Raw genomic sequence first — 23,384 nt, forward strand, 5'->3', positions numbered from 1 at the left:
ATGAAACTAAAAATATTATGGACAAATATTAATTCAAACTGTGTGGAAAAAGTAGAACAGATCCAGTACTTTAAATAAGATGCACATTTCACGTTAGTGGGAAAAGAATGAGTTACTCAGTGGATGGTACTAGGACGCTAAGTTACTCTTTGGAAGTGAAATTCAGAGTTCTGGTCCCCATAAGACACCAAAATTAATTTCATGTTGATTAAATGATTCTATGTGAAAAATATAAACCATAAAAATACCATAGGGGAACCACCCAGAGCAATATTTATCCGATTTTATTTTTTTAAATATTTATTTATTTACTTGTAAGTCAAAGTTACACACAGAGAGAAGGAGAGGCAGAAAGAGAGAGAGAGAGAGAGAAAGAGAGAGAGAGAGGTTTTCCATCTACTGTTCACTTCCCAATTGGCTGCAATGGCTGGACTGCGCCAATCTGAAGCCAGGAGCCAGAAGCCACCTCTGGGTCTCCCATGCAGGTGCAGAGGCCCAAGGACCTGAGCCATCTTCTACTGCTTTCCCAGGCCATAGCAGGGAGCTGGATCGGAAGTGGATTAGCCGGGACTCGAACCAGCGCCCATATGGGATGCCGGCACTGCAGGCGGCAGCTTTTACCTATGCCACAGGTCAGCCCCTCCAATTTCATTTTTTAACCTAAAAATATTTATTTGTTAAAGGTAGAGAGACAGAGAGAGAAACAAAGATTTTCCATCCACCAGTTCACTCCCCAAATGCCCACAACAGCCTGGAATAGGCCGGGCTGAAGGCTGAAACTCTATTTGCAGCTCCCATGTCGGTGTCAAGAACCCAAGTACTGCCTTGGGCATCACCCAGGGCCTCCCAGACATATTTGCAGGAGGCTGGACCACAAGCTCCGAGCATTTGGGACTTGAACCAGGCACTCCAGCATGGAATGTGGGTGTACCAAGTGGCAGGTTAGCCCGCTATGCCACAATGTCCATCTCTTTATTTGGTTTTAGGATGGTGAAGAATTTCAAGGCATAACAAAGAGAACCAATAGGCCAGAGATGAGTAGGCTGGGCTGTATTAAAATTAAAATATTTGTAAATTAAAAATAATGCTTTGAATTAAAATGCAAACAAGTGGTATTGGAAAAAATATTCACATATGACAAATAGTTTAAATCTTTAAATATATATATTTTAAGATTTATCCATTTATTTGAAAGGCAGAGTTACAGAGAAGCAGAGGCAGAGAGAGAGAGAGAGAGGCCTTCCATCCGCTGGTTCACTCCCCAGATGGCCACACTGGCTGGAGTTGTGCTGATCCGAAGCCAGGAGCTTCTTCTGGGTCTCCCACATAGATGCAGGGATCTAAGGACTTGGGCCATCTTCTACTGCTTTCCCAGGCCACAGCAGAGAGCTGGATTGGAAGTGGAGCAGCTGGGGCTCGAACTGGAGCCCATATGGAATGCTGGCACTGCAGGCAGCAGCTTTACCCATTACACCACAGTGCCAGCCCCTAAAAATATTCTTAAAAAAATCAAAAAAATTGGATAGATGGAATAATTCCTAGTGTTCCATAGTGTAATCAGATGGCTATAGTTTGCAGTAGCGCATCTTATATTTTATTAAGAACTAAAGGAGAAGAACTCAAAGACTCCAAATATAAAGTAGTGATTAGGAGATGGAAATGCTAATTACCATGATTTAATCGGTACACACACACACACACATACTATAGTGAAATATCACATTGTACTTCATAAACATGTACAGTTATTACATGTTATAATACAAGATCCATAAGACAATGTTGAGTATCCAAAGAGAGGAATCAGCAAACAATATCAACAGTTAACCAAAAATAAGACAAATGGCCAGCAAAAATAAGTAAAATATTCAATCCCACTGGTATTAAAACGTTCACAGTAAAACAAAAAATATTTTTTCAATCATCAAATTTGTAGAGGTAAAATAATAAGATAATAACTCATCAGGCTGACAGAAGTTTGAATGAAACAATACCCATACAGGTGTACAGCTGTGAGTAAATTGGTATGATTTTCTGAAAGTAATTTTATTACTTTTTATCAAGATTGTCACTGTTTAAACAACCTGACATAGCAATAATACTGACCTAAGAATTTATCCTAGAGAAATTCTAAAAAGCTACACACAAGAATTTTCACTTTAGTGTTGCATCTAATACTAAAAGGCTGAAGATGATGTAGACAGCGTAAATATGTGATCGACTAATAAAACGCATCTTGTTCATGTGGTGGGAAAGCACAGCCATTGTTTTATAGAACAATGATTTGGAGAATTTGCATGATGTAATGACATGTGATAGAGAGGTTGCCACTTGTAAGAAATCTCAAAAGCCTAATGTTTTAAAATAAATGTTTTATACATACTAATAACAAGATAGTCCTTATTTAGATTAAGCTGGAAGAGTTGAGTGATTAAAAGAGTCTTATATGTATCTTCGAAGCTCCATACAATGAGTACGCATTAATTTTATTATTGGGGGAAAAAGGAATGTTATGACACTAAAGATGAACCCAGCTTATTGGAGTAAAGAAATCAAATTGCATGAGAACACCCAGCCACTTGAAATGAATTCAGATATTTAGGTCTATATGATGTAGATCCCAGACTGGAGGAACAAGTTTCTAATGTTTTCTCAATACCATGTCATGGGTTCCTGGAGCAAGGACTCACACTTGGGCTGCACCATCCAAGGACTCTGCCAGGAAGTGTGGCACAGGCATTGCAAGTTGGCCCTGTTGGGTCAGGAGGGCTTTTCGGTGTGTGGGAGGTTGGAGAGGAGACTTCCCGCTCTTCCAAGCCTTGTGACAAAGTTGTGGGCAAATCATGGGTTCAGTTGAGCTAGTAAGGGAGCGAGGGGCTTCTTTGGAGGATGTTTCTAGCCCGACGAGTATATTGCTCAACAATGAAGTGGCCGAAGAGGTCAGAGAACGAACTGTGGAACTCTAGAGTTGGGAGAGACCGGGACATCATCCAGCTCACTCCATCCTGTCCAGGGCAGGATTTGTTCTGTAACACCTGCAACCGACAGCATACCTGGAGTAGCGACTGGTACTTCCAGGGTGGTGTTCCTCAGGTTTAGTATCCAGAAATTCTGCATTGCACTCAGCTCTCTGGAGATGGGGTGTATTGCATGTTAATGACATTCTACGTTTTCTCTGGACGTCTGATCCACAGCTCCCAGCAACCTGCCTCGGCTGATCTTGCTGGAACAACCTGGTGGCTGTCCTTAATGTCCCCTGGAACACATCTATGAGGACACCTGTTGGGCTCCATTTACCAGAATATCTTCTTCAGCACAGGGACAGCATAAGCAATACTTTAGCACAGGTCTCAAGTGCTTACTCTGAGACAACACTGGTTTATGTAGTTCTCGCCTTTAGAGAAAGTTTCCAAATTCCACTTATTTTGTGACGAGAAGACAGAGGTATGGGGAGGTCAAAGTCACACAGCTAATAAGTGGATTTGGGAATGGGCTACAAAGCTTGCCCTCCTGGCTACTGCTATGATGTGTCACTTAGTGCGACTTGCTCTTTTGGTCGGTTCTACACATTTGTGTTGGGACCCAACAACCTGCTGAAAAATTGCTCTTCCAAGTGTCCATGTCTGGACTCAATATTCTGGATATGGTCTGCTCAGCTATAATCTAAACATTAAATTCTATCCATGTAGACCTCGCTCTCATTTAAAAAAAATTATTTATTTATTTGAAAGACAGAGCAGGGGGGGCGGGGCATGGAGAGAGATCTTCCATCCACTGTTCACTCTGCAAATGTCTGCAACGGCAAGATCTGAGCCAGATGGAAGCCAGGAACCAGGAATCTATCTGGATCTCCTATATGGTTGGCAGGTGCCCAAGCACATGGGCCATCTTCTGTTGCCTTCCCAGGGCACATTAGCAGGGAGCTGGATCAGGACTGGAGTAACCGGAACTCAAACCTGTGCTTGGATATGGGATGCTGTCATCTCAAGATGTGGCTTAACTTGGTGTTCCACGAGTCCAGCCCCCAAAGCCTGCCTTTAAAAATGTTTATTGTATTTTCAGAATTCTCCCCTTTGCCATGGACTCCCTGTACCTTTCTCATGTATATGGAACTGTCAGGATGGCTCTTTCTCAGCTTACATTTAATTTAAGTTTATGATTTTGAAATTAGTGCTAGCTAAGCTCCATTTGATTAGTTTTCTGTATATTGACAGTTTATATTAAAAACTCTTTGATCCAGAGATACCTGCACCAACATACTTATAGCAATATTTTTCACAATAGCCAAAATTTGGAATCAACCGAAGCGTCCATCATCAGATGGATAGATAGAGAAAATGTGTGTGTGTGTGTATATATATATATATATATATATACACAATGGAATATTATTCAGCCATAAAAAGAATGAAATTCTACCATTTGCTGCAAAATGAATGCAACTGAAAGACATCATGCTAGACCCAAAAAGACAAATACCACGTGTTCTCTTTTATGTGTGGGAGCTAAAATTAGAAAAAAGGAAACAAAAACAAAAAGGAAAGAAAAAAAGAAATGTCTGTGTGTATCAGTATTGCTGCAAATATAGTTTTGCAAAACTGTTTTGTAGTGTAGTCAAACCAATGGCAGAGGATATTATACTACTGTAGTTTTCATGATCTGTGATTACTTTAAATTTTACTGTAAATGGTGAATGGCTATTTTTCCATTCAGTTATTATTTATAACCATTGTCTGTATTCCCACTCAACTAGGGTCTTTTTGCTTTAAAAAAATTTTAAAAAATTCTTTGATTCCATCATTTGCATGTTAGCTGTGTCGTAAGGTCTGAATCAGCCTTGTGTTGTATGCAAGGGTTTGCATCTTCTGTCTTGGTAGAATGTGGAAGAGAACTGTTCCATGGGCAGAGGCGGACGTACCCCTCCTGTGAAATGAGCCATTGTCAGTGCTCACTTCCGCCTGGCGCCCTCCCTCTCCACGTGGGCCCCCGTTCTCCATTGTCAGTGCTCACTTCCGCCTGGCGCCCTCCCTCTCCGCATGGGCCCCCATTCTCCCCAGGGGATTGTCATAAGACATGGACCGAGACTGGATATCCTGAAAGTGGGGCTATTAAAATCAGCCCACCCTATGAGCTATTCTCAGTGACGTAGCTCAGCTTCTCATAACAGTAGCATGAAGAAAGGGTGTGAGGAAAGTTCCTGGGTAGTGAGTTTTGTGGGGGCCACAGAGATCTGGGCCAGGGGCCCTCCCTCTGTCCTCCTGGGCCAAATGTCTTCTTTGAGAACGCCAAGGCTCTCCCACTTGCCGCTCTGGGAGTATCCGTGTTTTATCAATTTGCCTAGCGTTCTGTTGGTGCTTTCTGTGCCCTGCGAGCTCACCACGGACATCTGATGGATCCTAAGCGTAATTCTCAGCCACTGAGCAGACTGTGTGGCTTCCCAGAGACAGCCTGGATTACACTCTGTTCTTCACAGCGAGCCACCTGCACACTGCGTGTGTAGGTTGTGTGTCCTGCAGCAATATGCGTGTGGCAAGACTGTAAGACAGTAAGATGGGAGCCAGCACTGTGGCGCAGCAGGTTAAAGCCCTGGCCTGAAGCACTAGCATCCCATATGGGCGCCGGTTCTAGTCCCGGCTGCTCCTCTTCCGATCTAGCTCTCTGCTGTGGCCTGTGAAAACAATAGAAGTTGGCCCAAGTCCTTGGGCCTCTGCACCTGTGTGGGAGACCCGGAAGAAGCTCCTGTTCCTGACTTTGGATCAGCACAGCTCCGGCCATTGTAGCCAATTGGGGAGTGAACCAGCGGATGGAAGACCTCTCTCTCTCTCTCTCTGCCTCTCCTCTATCTGTATAACTCTGACGTTCAAATAAACAAATAAATAAATCTTAAAAAAATAAGAGTGGCCTAAAGGTAATGATTGCATTGTAAGGACTCAGCAAAGTGTCGAGTTCCATTGGCCACCTCTGAGCACAACTCTTGACCGTTAGAGCAGAGTGGTTTGAAGAACTAAGATTTGGCTTTGTTTGGAGCTGGGTCTTGGAATTTCATTTCATACCGTTCTCCCCAGCCCACATTTGCCCACAGCTTCTCAGAGCTCCCCAGACTCAGGAGGTTGACCCCAAAAGGTCCATGGCAGGGTGGGAGGTGGGGATGTCAATGTCACCCAGGGACTGAATGGACCAATCATGTGAGCATGAGGGTGTGGCTATCACTGACTCTCTTTCTAACTTGGAATGTACTTGACTTTCCTTCATTGGGATCAATGTCACCACTTGGGAGGCAAAGCCAGAAGTCAGTAGGGTGGTCTCTGCCTGAGAGTGTTAGCAACAAGCTCCCAGTGCTGCCAGATTACTAAGGGGTCCTCAGTTAGACTCGAGCTTTGTACACAGGTCACTGTTGCTGACCACTAGGGATAGTACGTGGTGTTCTTGAGAGGTGTGGATTTGAGATCTGAGTCCCTTCTGGGTGCCAGTGCAGGTGGAAGACATCTGTATCTCTCTGTTAGCTTACCCTAGCCATGATTTCCCCTACTCCAAAGTAATGAGGTATGTTACATAGACATCTTGTACAGTTGCTTAAAATGCCCTCCTAAGCAGACCCTTGCTCAAGGCCCCTCCAGCTCACATCTGCAATCCTGTGATTGGCTGTTACAGGTGTCTCTCAACCCCTACACACTCCCTCAACCTCAAAACACCAGCTTTTGCAAATCTTCTTCTTTGGCAAACAATATTCTCTCCTCTGTTTCAAGAAAGAATATTATGGGAATTAGGAATTCACATAAAATCACATCCAAGTACATTAAAAATCAGCATTGTCATTGTCACAATGTTCCCTCCTCTCCTGAGGAATCCTAGAGAAAGGACAGAGACCGTTTCTGGCTGTGTCACTGGTGTTGGCCACAGATCCAAGAGCAGGAGCCGTTGGGGTGAGCAAAGCTCTCCACAGTCCTTACTTAGCAGTCATGGCTGCCCTGGTCCCCCGCAGTGGCTCCCTTCTTGGTCTGGGTGGGAGATTGAGACCCAGGAGCAGGTTGCAACCTGGAGCTTTGAGTGGTTAGTCCCAGGTAAGGGGGAAGTGGGGCAAAACCAGGAAACAGCCCAGAGAGGCAAGAGGATCTGCAGAAAGGAGGGGTGGGAGGCTGGTATGGACCGGTTGTGTCCGGGACATTTTGGACACCTACATTCCAGTGTTGACATCATCTCCCACCTGCGTGAGCTGGGCACCCAGGAAGGTCACCAAACTTCTTTAGGCCAGATGGCCCTCTGTGGGGGGAGCTGAGTTTGGTTTTTGTATCAGTCAGCTTTTTATTACTACAACAACACACCTGAGGCAGCTAGCCTTTTACAGAGCCAAGTTTTATGTTGGCTCATGGTTTGGGAGGTTGAAGCCTAAGACCAGGCCATTCCTGTTGGTTTGGCGTCTGGAGAAAGTTGAGCGGCAACGGTGGAGTGCGTGCAGAGGCGGGACTGCGTGGTGAGCCAGAGATGAGGGGTAGAGGCTGGACCCGTGCACAGGTAGGACTGCACGGTGAGCCAGGATGCACACAGAAACACACACAGACACACACACACAGACACAGATGTTGGGCCCATGCAGAGGGGAACCTCATGGTGAGCCAGGATGTACACAGAAACACACACAGGCACAGACACACACCTACACACACCTACACACACAGGCACAGACACACACACAGGCACAGACACACACCTACACACACATATACACAGAAGCACAGACACACACACAGAGGCATAGACATATACCTACACACACATACACACACTGGCACAGACACACACACACAAGCACACACACACAAGCACACACACACATAGACATACCTACATACACATACACACAGGCACAGACACACACACACGCAGACACACAGGCACACACACACATATACAGATGTTGGGCCCACGGAGAGGAAAAACCTCATAGTGAGCCAGGAAGCAGGGAGAGAGGTTGCGCTTGACTCAGGCTTATTTTTAAAGATTTATTTATTTGAAAGGCAGAGTTACAGAGAGAGAGAGAGGAAGAGGCAGAGAGAGAGAGAGAGAGAGAGAGAGAGAGAGATCTTCCACCTGTTGGTTCACTCCCCAAATAGTCACAATGGTTGGAGCTGGGCTGATCTGAAGCCAGAAGTCAGGAGCTTCTTCTAAGTCTCCCATGTAGGGGCAGGGGCCCAAGGACTTGAGCCATCCTCCATTGCTTTCCCAGGCACATTATCTGGGAGCTGGATCAGCAGTGGAGCAGTGGGAACTCAAACCAGTGCAATTGAATAATTTTTGAGTTTTATTTATTGGGTTATATATGATGTATTTTAGAATAATCCATGTTGTGTTCAGTGCTAATTTGTTCATTTTATTGTTGTATAGTACTCAGTCTAAATACAATCTAATATCTTTTTTCATTTAAAAATTGTACTTAAGGTATACAAATTTCATGTTTTTCATATATACAGATTTAGAAATATAGTGAAAATTCCCACCCTATCCTCCCACCCAGCCATACTCCCACCCTTCTCTTCCTTCCTCTCTTAATTTTTACAATGATCTACTTTCAGTTTACTTTATGCTCATAAGATTAACCATACACTAAGTAAAGAGTTCAACAAATAGTAAGAAGAAAAAAACCACTGTTGCTCAACAGTAGAGACAGGGGCTGTAAACAATCATTGAATCTCAAAATGTCAATTTCACTCCTACACACTGCATTTTAGGTACTCTATTAGTTACTCCAAGTCAGGGAAAACACATGATATCTGCCTTTCTGGGACTGGCTGATTTCACTAAGTATAATGGTTTCAAGTTGCATCCATTTTGTTGCAAAAGACAGAATTTCATTCATTTTTTTTTTACAGCTGAGTAGTATTATATAGTGTATATATACCATAATTTCTTTATCCAGTCTTTAGTTGATGGCCATCTGGGTTGATTCCATATCTCAGCTATTGTAAATTGAGCTGCAACACACAGGGAGGTACAGATAACACTTTCAACTGCTGATTTCATTTCCCTTGGGTAAGTTCCCGGAAATGGGATTGCTGGGTATATCTATTTTCATCTTTTTGAGGTATCGCTATACTGTTTTCCATAGTGGCTGTACTAGTTTGCATTCCCACCAACAGTGTATTCGAGTACCTTTTTCCCCATATCCTCACCAGCATTTGTTTTTAATAGATTTCTGTATGAAAGCCATTCTAACTAGGGTGAAGAGAAACCTCTTCGTGGCTTTGACTTGCCTTTCCCTGATGGCTAGTGATCCTGAGCATTTTTTCATGTGTCTGTTGGATTTCCTCTTTTGAAAAATGTCTGTTGAAGGGCTGGCGCTGTGGCTCACTTGGTTAATCCTCTGCCTGCGGCACTGGCATCCCATATGGGCACCAGGTTCTAGTCCCAGTTGCTCCTCTTCCGGTCCAGCTCTCTGCTGTGGCCTGGGAGGTCAGTGGAGGATGGCCCACGTGCTTGGGCTCCTGCACCCGTAAGGGAGACCAGGAGAAGCACCTGGCTCCTGGCTTTGGAATGGTGCAGTGTGCCGGCTGTAGCGGCCATCTGGGGGAGTGAACCAACGAAAGGAAGACCTTTCTCTCTGTCTCTCTTTCTCACTGTCTGTAACTCTACCTGTCAAATAAAGAAAAAAAAGACAAATGTCTGTTCAAATCCTTTTCCCGTTTCTTGATTGCATCGTATGTTTTATTATTGTTGAGTTCACTGAGCTCTTTATAGATTCTGGTTATTAATCCTTTATCAGTTGCATAGTTTGCAAATATTTTCTCCCATTCTGTTGGTTCCCTCTTCACTTTGCTGAGCATTTCCTTTGCAATGGATTTCTTTACTCATTCTTTGTTTAATGGGCATTTGAGTTGTTTCCTACTATTCTTAGCAACACTGCTCTGCATCACCTATGTGTGGGCCAGAGTTTCTTTAAGGCAATGATTCTCACAGTGGAATTGCTAGGCCTGAGGTGTGCATGCCTTCAGCTTTGTTAGATAATGCCACACTGTTTTCTAAGGTGTTTGTACTCACTTACCCTCTCTAGTGGTCTGCATTGTTGCTCAAACACATCTATCATCCTTCCTGAGGGAGGATTACACACGCCTACCTTGGTGAATTCACCAACGGCTATATGAGTTGCTTGAATCAATTAAGTATGTGGGGAAGTGGTGAGTGTCACCTTTGGATAGAGACTTTGAGAGCCAGCGCATTTCACAGTTTTTCCTACTTCAGTCACCATGGCAACATGTGTAGAGATGGAAACATCACAACCCTGGGTCCCTGAGCAGAGCTCTTGTTGATTGTGGTGACCACACTGTGAGAAAGACTGAAAGTTGATGGCCATAGGCTGCCGGGGTCAGGGGCTGTTTGTTACTGGAGCCGCTGCACCGATGCTACCCTGTTGCATCCACACTCCTGCTGCCACAGCGTGTCTTCCCACAGTGCTGTGGTCTTGATAACTCCCAGTTTCCTTTGTGGTCTCTTAGCTCCTCTTCATGTTTTTGGCATAGGTGGCCCCTGAAACAGTTGGCTGTGGGTGGCCCTTTGCCGTCTCTCGAACATCTGCTCTTTCCTCTTGGCTTCCTTTCCTATCGGCCACCCTCCTCCCCTGCTGCTTTGAGTTGCTGTGCACCTGCCCCTCCCAACAGGGGTGCCCTTGTCCAACCCGGGCCCCCATTCGGTCCTTGGGTGATTTCCTAGCGGAGAGATGCCCTGGCGGCAGAACAGATAAAGTGTGCAGACCGAGGAGGAGGCTGATGGGAAAGCAGGAAGTGCAGGAGGCGCCTTGTGGAAAGGAGGAGGGGCAGTCTAGCCGTCCTTGCTGGGGCAGCCCAGGAGACCTGAGGCTCCTGCGCCTGTCCTGTCCTTTATCTTTCTGTGTGGGGCCAGCTGGCCCTGAAGACACTGTCAGGGAGAGATTTGTCTGTGGTGGGATCTGGTCTGGGGGCCTGGGAACACGTAGCGGATTTCATATTTGTCAAGGAAGACCCGTCCCCACTCCCTGGGCTCCGTGTTCCCCTCTCCATCCTGGCACGGAGGCCTGGTCATGCCTTGTGGCAGAGCTGGCATTGGGCAGAGAGAATGATGAGTGGCCGTGTTGCAAAGACTGATGGGAGCTGTGAGGATGCTCGCCCCTGGGTGACTCCCAGCTCTGGCCAGCCTGGGAGGTTCCCCGAAGGGTGCAAGTGGGAGTGCTGGGCTGAGGTCCCCCAGGCAGGCCTCTCCTGCTCTGTGCTCACAGGTGCCCTGTGCAGAGAGACACTCTTGGTAAGGCATCCATGACACTTCCTGCCTCTATCAGTCAAGGGCCTGCTGCCTTTCAGATCTGTCCCCAGAGCTGAGTCGTCCTCTTGCTTGGAGAGGACTTCTAAACATCCGCTCCTTCCCGAAGACGTCCTGATTCGGCGGCACTGTCGAATATCGTCGAATACAATTGCAGCTCATATCCACGGCCAGCAGAAGCCAGAGGCTGGGCTGAGCAGGCAGGCTGCCTGTGGCCACGGGGAGCAAGCCATGGTGCAGCTGAACTCTCTTGGCTGCCATTCAGTTCTGGAGCATTTGCAGCTTAAGAAAACACATTGGTTCTTATCACCAGAGCTGAATGCTGAAACACATCAGAATTGAAGCGTGCCTGGCTCAGAGGAGCTTCCTAAAGGGTTGGTGTGAGCACCACAGAGCAAAACTCAAGAAGGCAAAAGGCACTCATTCAGGCAAAACTCAGGGCTCAACAGCAGCAATGCGGCGAGGGTTCACTCAAGATCAGCCCTTCCCCGGGACGGTGGACATACTGCCCAGACATCCTGCGACGCCTTCCCAAGAGGCCTCATTTGCACTCATCACACGGCACTCTCCCTCCAACTCAGCGTGCGCCCCCATTTTAAGGTCCCCATAGACTACTCTGGAGACTGCAACATAATCCATTTTGGCTGTTGCCCCCATCCCATCATATACAACCTCTACTTTATTTTGGAACCTGAAGTTTGTTCTGCAAAATCCAATTCTACGTCTGGCTCTTCATCTATACACAGTGGAGAGAAGTCAGACTAAAAAGGTCACACATATCCCAATGATTTCTAGACAAGGGAATATCTTACAGCAATGAAGAACAAACTAGAGATATATGTACAGCGATGTGAATACAATTAAAAAGAAAATTATGTTGTGGTGGGCTCCAGGTCTTCCATGTGGATTGAGTTCCTGGCTCCTGGCTTTAGCCTGGCTCAACTGTAGGCACTGCAGACATTTGGAAAGTGAGCCGGGAGACAGGAGCTCTCTGTCTTTCTTGTCTCAAATACATAAAAATTAAGAGGAAAAAAAGAAGAAATCACGCTATTTGGCACTAATTCCATGTGTGTGAGCCCTGGCCCTTGAGGATAGCAAATGCTGATGGTTGGCAGAGGTGTGGATGGGGAAGCCGAAAGATGACAGGGCTCCCTGAGGAGGCAGGTCACGCATCGTTTCTCCTCACACCTGTGTGAGGGCTGGCGATGTCCCAGGACAGGTGCAGAGGGGAAGCAGTAGCTGCCCTCTTCTCAAAGTTCTGGCATTTGGAGCCAGAAAGAGAGGGCCAGCCGGTGGTGTCCACAATGCTCAAGGCTGCAACCAGAGAAAGGGAACTGGGTGGAAACAGAGCTTGTGGACCAGTCTGGAGTCTTGAAAGATGGTGGCCTTAGGGTTGTTCCTTGGCCTCAAATATTTGCCACCCTCATCTAGCGGATGGTCACACGCTCACATCTTCTCCTTGCGTAGGTCTCTGTCTCCGTGCTTTGCATCCGGCCCACTGGGAACATGTTTGCCTTTTGGGAGACCCGTAAATGATTCTGTACTTCCAGGCAGCCCCCGGCCCACACTTGAGGGGTTTTCTTTCTTTTCTGAGGGTTCACTCCCCAGCTCTGCCCTCTGGTAGCTGCTCCACAGAACCGCTTTGTTCTGCACTGAGCCCATTCACTGTCCCACCATTGTGGACAAATAACAAAGGGCTCCCTCGGCCTGAGTCACTGCTGACCAGCTGGGCCAGCCCTGCCCCGTCCCTTCCAGAAGCTGTGAGCTCACCCAGCCTGCCAGACTTCACCTCCAGGCCCTCTGAGCTGCTGCGTGATTCAATTCGTATTTCCAGTACGGCTTTTTTCTTCCCTCCTCCACCTCCTCCTTTTTCTTCTCTCTTTGGGGTCGGGGGAGGTGAGATAATTTAGCAGGTGCATAAGGAGACTTGTTTGAGGAGCAACCCCTGAAACATATCCTATCCTACAGAGGAAGAAGAGTGGGACCTGCAGGTGGCCCAGCAGACACACACCTGGGAAGATGATGTTCAGGTCTACAAGCTGAGCAGGGGTTGCTCCCTCTGCTGCCCCCTGCTCCAGCCCTGCTCCATCAGCTCTGGTCTTGCCCGGGAGTGGCTAAGCACAAGGCTCTCTGTCCCGGGTAGGAGATCAGATTGGGTGACTTGAGCTTCCCTCCTTCCCTTTCTTGGATGCCAGGAATCCCCCAGGGGGTATGTATGTGTTACTTGTTCTTGTTCCACAGGGAAGATTCTCTGGGGAGGAGGAACAATAACCCCTAACTCCTCGTTCACTCAATCACTCAGTAAGCATCTCCCGAGCGGTGTAATCTAAGGACTGTGTGGGGCGCAGGGCTATAACTTGAGCAAGAGCACCTGCCATGGTGGTGCTACGAGCCTGGAATGGGAAATGGATGTGACGGGACCATGAATCCGGGTGAATCCATGTGCAGGGCTCTGGGGGAACATTCACTGGTTGCATGAGTGAGATCACAGGGTCGACAACCCAGATGTCTCAGAGGGCTTGGGCTTGGCCATGAGCCCAGCTACCTGAGTGAGGGGATGTCTGCGGTCACTTCCCAGGCCAATGGGGCCCAGGAAGTGTAAAGTTTGGGATCTGGGGGGTGTGGGGAAGGGCGTGAGAACTGAGGGGCCTGAGAAAGACCTGCCTTCTTCATGACTTTGCCAACCAAACCTTACACTGGGTCTAGTTTCTCCCAGGCTCTGTATCAGCCCTGGACCTGGACTGGCCAACACTGTGGTGTCCTCCTGAGGGGGCACCCAGTATAGGACCCCTGCTGCCACGTGCAGCCTGGTCGACCAGGCTGAGCCAGGCAGGAGTGGCCTCCCTGTCTCCTTTCTGCCTCAGTTTCTCCCTCAAAGGCAGACAAAGGGGCTGAGACCTGTGGGCTGCCTGTTCTTTTCAGGCTTCCGAAAGGACTTAACCAGGCCTGGACATTCGCTGGGGAAAGGTCGCTGTCCATGAGCTCACGGCTGCTGTGGCTCTGTGGGGGAGTGCAGGTGGGATTTCTGTCCACTCGAGCTTCCGACTTCTGAGAAGCTCCACGGAATTTGCAGACTTGCCATGTCCACGCTTACAGCACGCTGCGTGGCTCCCGCACGCGGTCCTCGGTCCTCAGCCCTCAGCGCTACTTCCCCTGGATTCAGAAAAGCACAGATTTCAAAATTGTTTGCATTCAAAGAAGTTTATTATTTTTAAAACAAGATTTATGTACTTATTTGAAAGGCAGTGCTAGAGAGAGAGGGAGAGAGAGAGAGATGTTTCCCTTGCTGGTTCACTCCCTAGAAGGCAACAAAAGGGAGTATGGGGCCGGGCTGAAGTCAGGAGCCTGGAATCCCATCTGGGTCTCCCCCATGGGTGGCAGGGGTCCAAGAACTTGAACCAAGCTCTGCTGCTTTCCCAGGTGTGTCAGCAGGGAGTTGGATGGGAAGTGGAACAACTGGTACTCAGACCGGCGCTCAGATGGGATGCAGGCACCACAAGGTATTGCTTAACCTTTTGTGCCCCAATGCTGAACCCAAGCTTTATTTTTAAATTCTATTTATCCATTAATTTTTGGAATATTCTTATGTATCTTCATTGGAAAAACATCTCTTCTAATGTGTTGTCCATTTTCAAACTGGCTCACTTGCCTTTTGATTGTTGAATTCTTTATAGGATCTGGATCCTAGACCCTTATCAGGTTAGCAAATATTTTCCCACATTTGAGAGACAATGGATTGTCTTTCCACCTTGTTGATTATGTCCTTTGATGCCGAAAGTTTTTAATTTTGATGAAATTAAGTTTATCCATCTTTTGCTTCTTGGTGTTTTGGGTGTCATACCTAGCAAATCACTGCTTAGTCACAAGTTGTATAGGCTTTTACTTGTGTGTTCTTTTAGGAAGTTTGTAGTTTTAGATCTCACAGTTAGGTGTTTGAACTGTTTTGAGTTAATATTTATATGTAGTGTGAGGTAGGGGTCCAATTTCATCCTTTTGCATATGGATATCCAGCTTTCCTAACACCATTTGTTGAAAAGACTATTCTTTCTCATTAACTTGTCTTCAAATTCTTGTCAAAATTAATTGATCGGGGACGGCGCTGTGGCACAGTGGGTTAAAGCCCCAGTCTGCAGTGCCGGCTTCCCATATGGGCGCTGGTTTGAGTGCTGGCTGCTCCACTTCCACTCCAGCTCTCTGCTGTGGCCTGGGAAAGCACTAAGAGATGGTCCACGTCCTTGGGCTCCTGCACTCCCTTGGGAGACCCGGAGGAAGTTCCTGGCTCTTGGCTTCAGGTAAGCTCAGCTCTGGTCATTGTGGCCAATTGTGGAGTGAACCAGAGGATGGAAGACCTCTCTCTCTGTCTCTACCTGTCTCTGTAACTCTTCCAAATAAATAAAATAAATCTTTAAAAAAATTAGTGGATCATAAACCTAAGGGTTTATTCTGGATTCTCAACTCCATGCCAAGGCCCTATATTTCTATCCTATTCCCTTGCTGGTTTACGCCTCCCTGTGCTCATTGGAAGTTGCTCCTGGAGAATGGTGTGTTCCTCTCTGCCTGCCTGGGTTTCCCCAGGGGAAGTCCACCTGTTGGAGGCCTCAGGAAACGCACCACTGAACCTCAGGTGCCAGCAGTACTTCCTCAGAAGAAAGTGTTTGAAATGCAGACTAGAACTCTCCGTGCTATGCTCTTTGAAATGACTCCATACAGCGTCACTTCTGCTTGAAAGACTGAAGACTAAGATTGCTAAATTTTTCTTTTCTGATCCAAAGCCTGTATCTGAAAACATGCTCCTTTTTTAAAAAAATATTTATTTATTCATTTGAGAGGTATATTTACAGACAGGGAGAGGGAGAGACACAGAGAGAGAGGTTTTCCATCCACTGGTTCACTCCCCAAATGGCTGTAATGGCTGGAGCTGGGTCAATCCAAAGCCAGGAGCCAGAAGCTTCTTCTGGGTCTCCCACGCAGGTACAGGGGCCCAAGGACTTGGGCCATCTTCTACTGATTTCCCAGGCCACAGCAGAGAGCTGGATCTGAAGTGGAGCAGCCGGGACTCAAACCAGTGACCATATAAGATGCTGGCACTACAGGCAGAGGCTTTATCCACTATACCACAGTGCCAGTCGGATGCATCATTTCATCTGTGGCTTAGAATACAGCCCATGAGCCCATGCTACGCTCCTCTTCGATCTAGATGGTGGAAACCACCAGTTCTCACAGCAGGGCAGAGATGAGAACTTGAAAAGGCAGAGCAGGTGAACAGGTTAGGCGAGGGGGATCTGCACGCAGCTTCCAGAGTTGTTGGCATTGTTTTCTGGATTTCTGGAAAAGAGACAAAGCAATATGTGGTATTCTTTTCCTCCTTCAGTACTCTGACAAACCGGACATGCGTTTTAACATGAAACTTCTCCTTTCACAAGTCCTAGACTGTTCCTGTATTGGATCATACATGGCTAAGGGTCCTTGGAATCATTCACTTTTAGAAAGCAAAATCATTCATGGATCTGATCCACATTTCTTTGCCATTGTTGTCTTGGGGGTGTACCTAACAAATCCTGGGTCGTTGTCCATTCCCCTTTGGATTTCTTTCTAACATTCAGTCCAGGGACATGCACTGGGTGCATACCACGTACGTGCAAGGCAAGATAACTCAAAGGAAGTGCCTGGCCTCAAGGAGGCAGTGCTCAGAGGGGAGCCGTATGAAACATGCAGGAAGCATGAAGATTTAATTCCCTGAAATACAAAAAAGCCTGGCTCTTCACCAGCGTGGCAGAGCAAACGTGACGAACGTCCAGAAATGGAACCATTTCAAAGGCAGGATGACGTTTGCCTGGAGGAAATCAAGGCAGTCTTCAAGGAAAAGGCGGCATTTGAGCTTGACCTTGCTAACCAGCCTTTCGGCAATTTGGACATGTGGCATTTGGTCAGTGGAGGAAGTGGCTGTTCGTGGCACAGGGACAGCAAGGCTCAAAGCTGGGCTTGGGAGAGCACGGTACGGGTAGGCAAGGCAAGGAGGAGCCGGAGTGGTGAGCATCTCAAGATGATGTGATTTCAAGGTGCCCTTTGTGCAGGCACCAACGAGTGTTTAAAGACGTTGCCCCGCTTAATATCTACAATACCCTACCGGGTAGGAACCGTTACCGCCTACTTCTCACAGTAGAGGATGCCAAGGCTAGGAGAGTGAAGTGAGTTGCTGAAGATCAAATAGCTAAAATCCTTCATCCCTCCCCTACCCAGGTGGGGCAGGTTCAGCGGGGCCACCTATCCCAGGCTCAGTTTTCTGGACTCTGTTCTGACGAATGCTGGGGGCAGTGACAACCTCAGTGCATCTCAAATCAGCTAGCCAGGGGGTGTCTAGAGTGCTGATTACAGCCCCATCTGCATTTGGGGTCGGTGGACCCTGTTAGTCAACACCGCTGGACCTCAGAAGTCTAGGTTTTTGTTTCACCTCCAGTCCCACATCTTAGAAATACAGTGAGCTTTTGATTTTTGAATAAGATCTGCTATTCAGTTAAACTGCCACATGAAGAGCATTTCTGGGGGCCGGCATTGTGGTGTAATGGGTTAAGCCACTTGCCACAATGCCGGCATTCTGTATGGTGCCAATTCAAGTCTCAGCTGCTCCACTGCGGATCCAGCTCCCTGCTGATGCGCCTGGGAAACAGTGGAAAGTAACTCCAGTAGTTGGGCTCCTGCCATCCATGTGGGAGACCCAGATGGAGTTCCAGGCTCCTGGTTTCAGCCTGGCCCAGCCCCAGTTGTTGCAGCCACTGGGGAAGTGAACCAGTGGATGGAAGATGTCTCTGTCTTTCCTCTCTCTGTAACTCTGCCTTTCAAATAAATAAATAAACCTTAAAAAAAAAAAACCCACCTCTTCTATGCCAGAGATAGAACATTTGCATTTCTTTCATAGGACAACTGTGTTTTCTTTCTTTCTTTTTTTTTTTTCAACAAACAACTTCAATTTTTAGTCATGGAAACAATTTTGCCACCCAGAAGCAATTTTAGGGGCAAAGACTCTGCTCCACAAAAATAAACTTAAATTCACCAAAATTAGAAATATTGTGACTGTTTCATTTGTGTAATTTCAAATGCTCCCCTGCAATACTACCCGTGGGGACAGTTTTTAAGGTCCGTGACAGTGCGTTTCCACATACATAGCACAGCCAGTGTCACCCTTCTCATTTGTTATCACCCAATAAAGCATTTCCTGTTACTCTTCTGTTTGGGATCGCACTGTGCAAACACTGGATGCGTCTCCCTTGTAGATCTTTGGGGACTGAGATACAGGTGCAGTGGGGGTGGTGGCGGTGGGACTGTTTGCCCCTAGGGTGTCACTGTAGGAGGCCCTGAGGGCTGATGGGTAGCTCAGCACAAGGACTTGACCTAGAGAGAGAGTCAAATACAACAGTGACCAGGACAGGAGCCTCCTCACTGTTGCACAAGGAAGGAATTTCACAAACATCCCGCATGACCTGGATGGCCACTACCTCCACTTTATAGGGGGCGAGATGGAAGCTGGGACAATTCAGTGACTTTTGCAAGTCGTGTGACTAACTCATCCTAGTTTGTGCAGACTTTCTGGGCACTAGCACTGAAGTCCCGAATCCTGAGACACTCCTCAGTCCGGAACTCTCTGATCACAGACTATTAAAGAACAGCTTGGAACTTGAACATAACGTTCTTGAAATTGAAGCCTGTTCATGACGGTGCCTCCAACTCTGTACTTGGCATTGCTTCGTGAAGGCTAACTGGGAGCCACTTTCGGTGCGAGTTGCTTTTTGTACACCTGCAACCCCCCCTTTCATCCTTACAACAACCCTAGGAGGTGCAGGTGTTACCACTCCCATTCAGTGGAAGAGGACCTGAGTTGTAGAAGTGTTGGTTACCTTGTTCACACAGCTGGCAAGAGGGGAGGGTTCAGCCCCTCTCGGAGCCAAGTCCCATCTTGCAAGCCCACTGCCCACCTCCAAGAGCCCCCAGTGGAGGCCACAGTCTGGAGGCCAGTGACTCAGGCTTGCTTCTGCCCTGAGCCAATGTTGGGCAATAGGGGGCAGATCGTGGATGATCAGCCTGGTGTAGGCACCGCATCTTCACATTAGTGGTCTGGGCTGGCCCCTTGCCCAGGAGTAGGTCCGGATGAGCCTTCGTCAGCTTCAAGCTAATCTCTCTCATTTGAGGTATGAGATGGGCTAGCCCCAGGCAGGACACGACTCATGGGGTCCAGAGAGACCTCAACCCAATGGCATCTAGTCCAATACTGCCCCCTCGGGATCCCACACAGCTGAACAGGGTGGGCCGCCAGACGTGTGTCCCTTTCGCCTCACTTGGCTTGCTTCTTTATTCTTGGCCTTTGCTCAGCCCCTGTTACTTCCCCGTGGGCCTGGTGAGGGCTTTTTGCACAGTGTGACCGTGCAGCACCTGTCTGCCTGCACACACCTGTGCTCTGCCCCGCCCTCTTTGGTGATAAGAAGGAAATACATCTCCCTATAAAAGTTTCAAAGCCCAGGCGCTCAGCAGCAGTTTATTTTGGGGGGCCCAGGGATGTTCCCCCCCCGTCTTGAACACAGCCCTGCGCCTCCAATAAAGGGGCTGACGGGGGCCTGGTGGTGGGACACAAAGGAACTCTGGACAGGGCAACCAGAAGCTCCTCTCATACCTGGGACCCTTTCGTGACCACTGGGCGCGTGACGGCCTCTGCTCTGGGGCGTGGTTAGCAGAGCCTTTGCTCAGGGGCAGCTTTGTTTGGGTGGGTAAAGCCTCTGTTTGTTGCCCCTGGAGTGGTGCTCAGCAGGTTTCCCTCTGCCTTCTACCCAGACAGCCAGGGGAGGAACAGCTGTGGGAAGTTGACCTTCTAGGGGCCCTAAAGACAAAGACAAGGGGTGGGGGTGGGGAGGGAAGTCTTGAAGCTAAGGCAAACACCATCCAGAGAACACCTTGGAAAACGCCTGGCTGGGGTCGGGGTGCTGGCCACAGGACACCCCTTGGAAAGGATGGGCTCCACCACGGAGCTTTGTGACAGATTGCAAGGCCAGTGCCTCCAAGCAAGGGCTGCCCAGGGCCCACAGCCCTCTCGGGCATCCTGTGAGCTCTTCCAAATGGCTTCCCCGAAGAGAGGCACCTGCCCCGGATCCTCCCCTGAGCGGGCCCTGTCGGAGCGCTCCAAGGGTGGGTTTATAAGCAAAAAGCTCTGAAAAGCCACCTGTAGCCTCCAGAGAGAACTTTATGGGTTGTTTAAGCCTTTCCCCACCCCTAAAACTGTCTCATGCCAAGGCCATGCGGATTAGCAGAAGTCTTGGTTCTAAGCGATAAAAACCCAACTCAAGTTAGTTTAAGCAAAAAAGCAGGTTTATGGGTTCAGTGGATTGAGAAGTCTGGGGGACACTGTTGATTTCAGCATTGTTGGGTCCAAGTGTGCAAACACGGAGGCCCTGTCTGTCTCCGAAGCTCTCTGGCTCTGCTCTGAGCTGGAGCCACACCCCCTGATAGCAAGGATGGCCTCAGACACTGACCAGCTGCCTGGGGTTCACAGCTCATGGTTCCAGAGGGAGGAGAAAGGCTTTGTTCCACATCTGGTGCCCTGCAGAGGGGGGACTCGCAGGTCCCCGAGGTTGCGTGACGTTGGGGGAGAGGCTCCTGGGAGTTGCACAAGGTGGGGAAGAGGCAGCTCCCATAAGAAAAACCACAAGGGATTCAAAAGAGCGACGTCCACTCACCATCAGTTGAAACGGAGGGAGGAAGTGAGCTGAGATGGGCACTCAGGAAGGGGCCAGAGAAAGCCACTGGCAAGAGCTGGGAAGCCTGTGAATTAGTGTTGGTTGAGCCAGGGGCAGGTAACTGTTGGGACGGCCACGGGGAGGGTCTGAGCACAGGAGACCCCCTCCCCCCACCTTGGAGCTGGTTGCAGGAGGGTGAGCCCTGAGCTCCCAGGCGAGTATCAAAAATATTTTTGTTCAAGGATTTATTTATTTATTTGAAAGTCAGAGTTATGGGGAGAGAGGGAGAGCCAGAGCCAGAGAGAGAGAGAGAGAGAAAGAGAGAGAGAGAGAGAGAGAGAGAGAGAGGAAGAGAGAGAGAGAGAGAGAGGTCTTCCATCTGCTGGTTCACTTCCTAGGTGGCTACACCAGCCAGGGCTGGGCCAGGCCAAAGCCAGGAGCCAGGAGCCAGGAGCCAGGAGCTTCATTTGGGTCTCTCAGTTGGGTACAAGGACCTAAGCACTTGGGCCATCTTCTGCTGCTTTTCCCAGGCTATTCGCAGGGAGCTGGTTTGGAAGTGGAGCGACTGGAACTCGAACCAGTGCCTTTATGGGATGCCAGCATTGCGGGTGGCAGCTTTAACTGCTTCCACAATGCCAGCCCCAAAACGATTTTTAAAGACGTGTCAGCACTGCACATGTACAAACTTCCTAATCATTACCCCCTAAATAATATCCAAGTCCTTGAGAAAGTCTGCGGGAAAATGGAATTAAATAACAAGCCTATTTTTGTGCAAAACATTTGAAATGCATGAGTGGGGTTTCCTTTTTAAGAAAAATTTAACAGACATGAAAAATTGTGCATATTTATGTGGTACTCTGTGATGTCTTGGTACATGTATATATTATGCAGTGTCCAGTCAGGGTAAATATATTTATCTCCTCAAGCAATTCTTATGTTGAAAATATCTAAATTCATATCTTTTAGTTTCAAAGTGCTTTTTAAAAAATACATATTTCCAGGAACTTTTTAAAGACCCCCTCATAGAGTACCCTGGACACATCATTTAAATCGGATTAGCTATTAGGTAAGCAAGGGAAGACTTAAAGTATACGGACTGGCATAGGCTCTGTGCAAATACCATACCTTTTCATATCAGGCACCAGGGAATCTATGGATTCTGGTATCCTTAGAAGTCCTAGAACCGGTTTTGTGTAAGTGAGCGTCCTTGGCAAAGGGACAGTGGGGGCCAGAGGTAAGAGAGAGGTAAGTCAGGGGTAAGCATCAGGTTGCCGACTGGTGGATTAAAGCATTGAGGCTCTAGTGGTTGTGTGTGTGGGTCAACATGCCCCTCCCCCACTCAACAATCTTTGGTGGCTTCGTGACCAGCCATATGAAGAGAAACTGTTTTGGGCACCCACAGTTTTCCAAAATGCCAGACAATCCTCCCTGTCAGCCATGATCTCCGCTTTCCTCCTTAAAACTATCTGTGGAGTTTTTTCCTTTGGCTGGACTGGAGGAGAGGAACTGTTTGCAGCTCAGCACCTGACCTCCTGTGACTTCTTGTAACTCCAGGCACATAGTAGTCGCTCACCAAACATTGAATTGAATTGTTGTTGGAGTGGCGCCCGCATCTTTGGAATGGAAAGAATTTTCATCATCCTCGGGGTTGGTGGACTTGATCTCAAGCATTCTCAGTAAGCAGCTGCGCAGCTAGTGGCCGCTTGTGCCAGGGCCTGGGGTTTTAGAACTTCTGGTGTTCTTCTAAGTCGACAAGGCCGATGATGTTGAATACCGCGGTGCACAGAGCCGTGCTGAGATGCGTGCACACCACGGCGCGTCACGAGAACAGTGTCAAGTCGGAACAACCTGCGCTTGATCGATGTCTACTTCGCTTGTCGATGCCTCACTTCTTGCCACCTCACTCTTCTTGATCGACTCTCCCTCCCTCGACTCCAGGGATCCTGTCTGTGTCTTATTTCCTCTGTTGCCTGTAAAGGTGTTAGTTAATGATGAAGGCAAATTAGAGGGGAGAAGCACTTTGCTTCCTCAGTCCTTTCCTGTTTTAAATACTTATTAAACATTTTGTTTTGAAATGGATAGTCAGGAAGACAGAGATAGAGATGGAGACGAGAGAGAGAGAGAGAGAGAGAGAGAGAGAGAGATCTCCAATCCTCTGATTCACTCTCCAAATGCCCACAACAGCCAAGGCTGGGCCAGGCCAAAGCCAGGAGCCAGGAACTCAATCCAGATCTCCCATGTGGGTGGCTGGAACCCGGCTGCTTGAGCCAGTGTGTTAGCAGGAAGCTGGAATCAGGAACGGAGCGAAGACTTGAGCCCGGGTGCTCTGATGTGAGATGCAAGCGTGTCTTAGCCTCTGTATTATACTCCCACCTCCTTTCC

Source organism: Lepus europaeus, chromosome 5, assembly GCF_033115175.1.
Source record: "Lepus europaeus isolate LE1 chromosome 5, mLepTim1.pri, whole genome shotgun sequence".
NCBI lineage: Eukaryota > Metazoa > Chordata > Mammalia > Lagomorpha > Leporidae > Lepus > Lepus europaeus.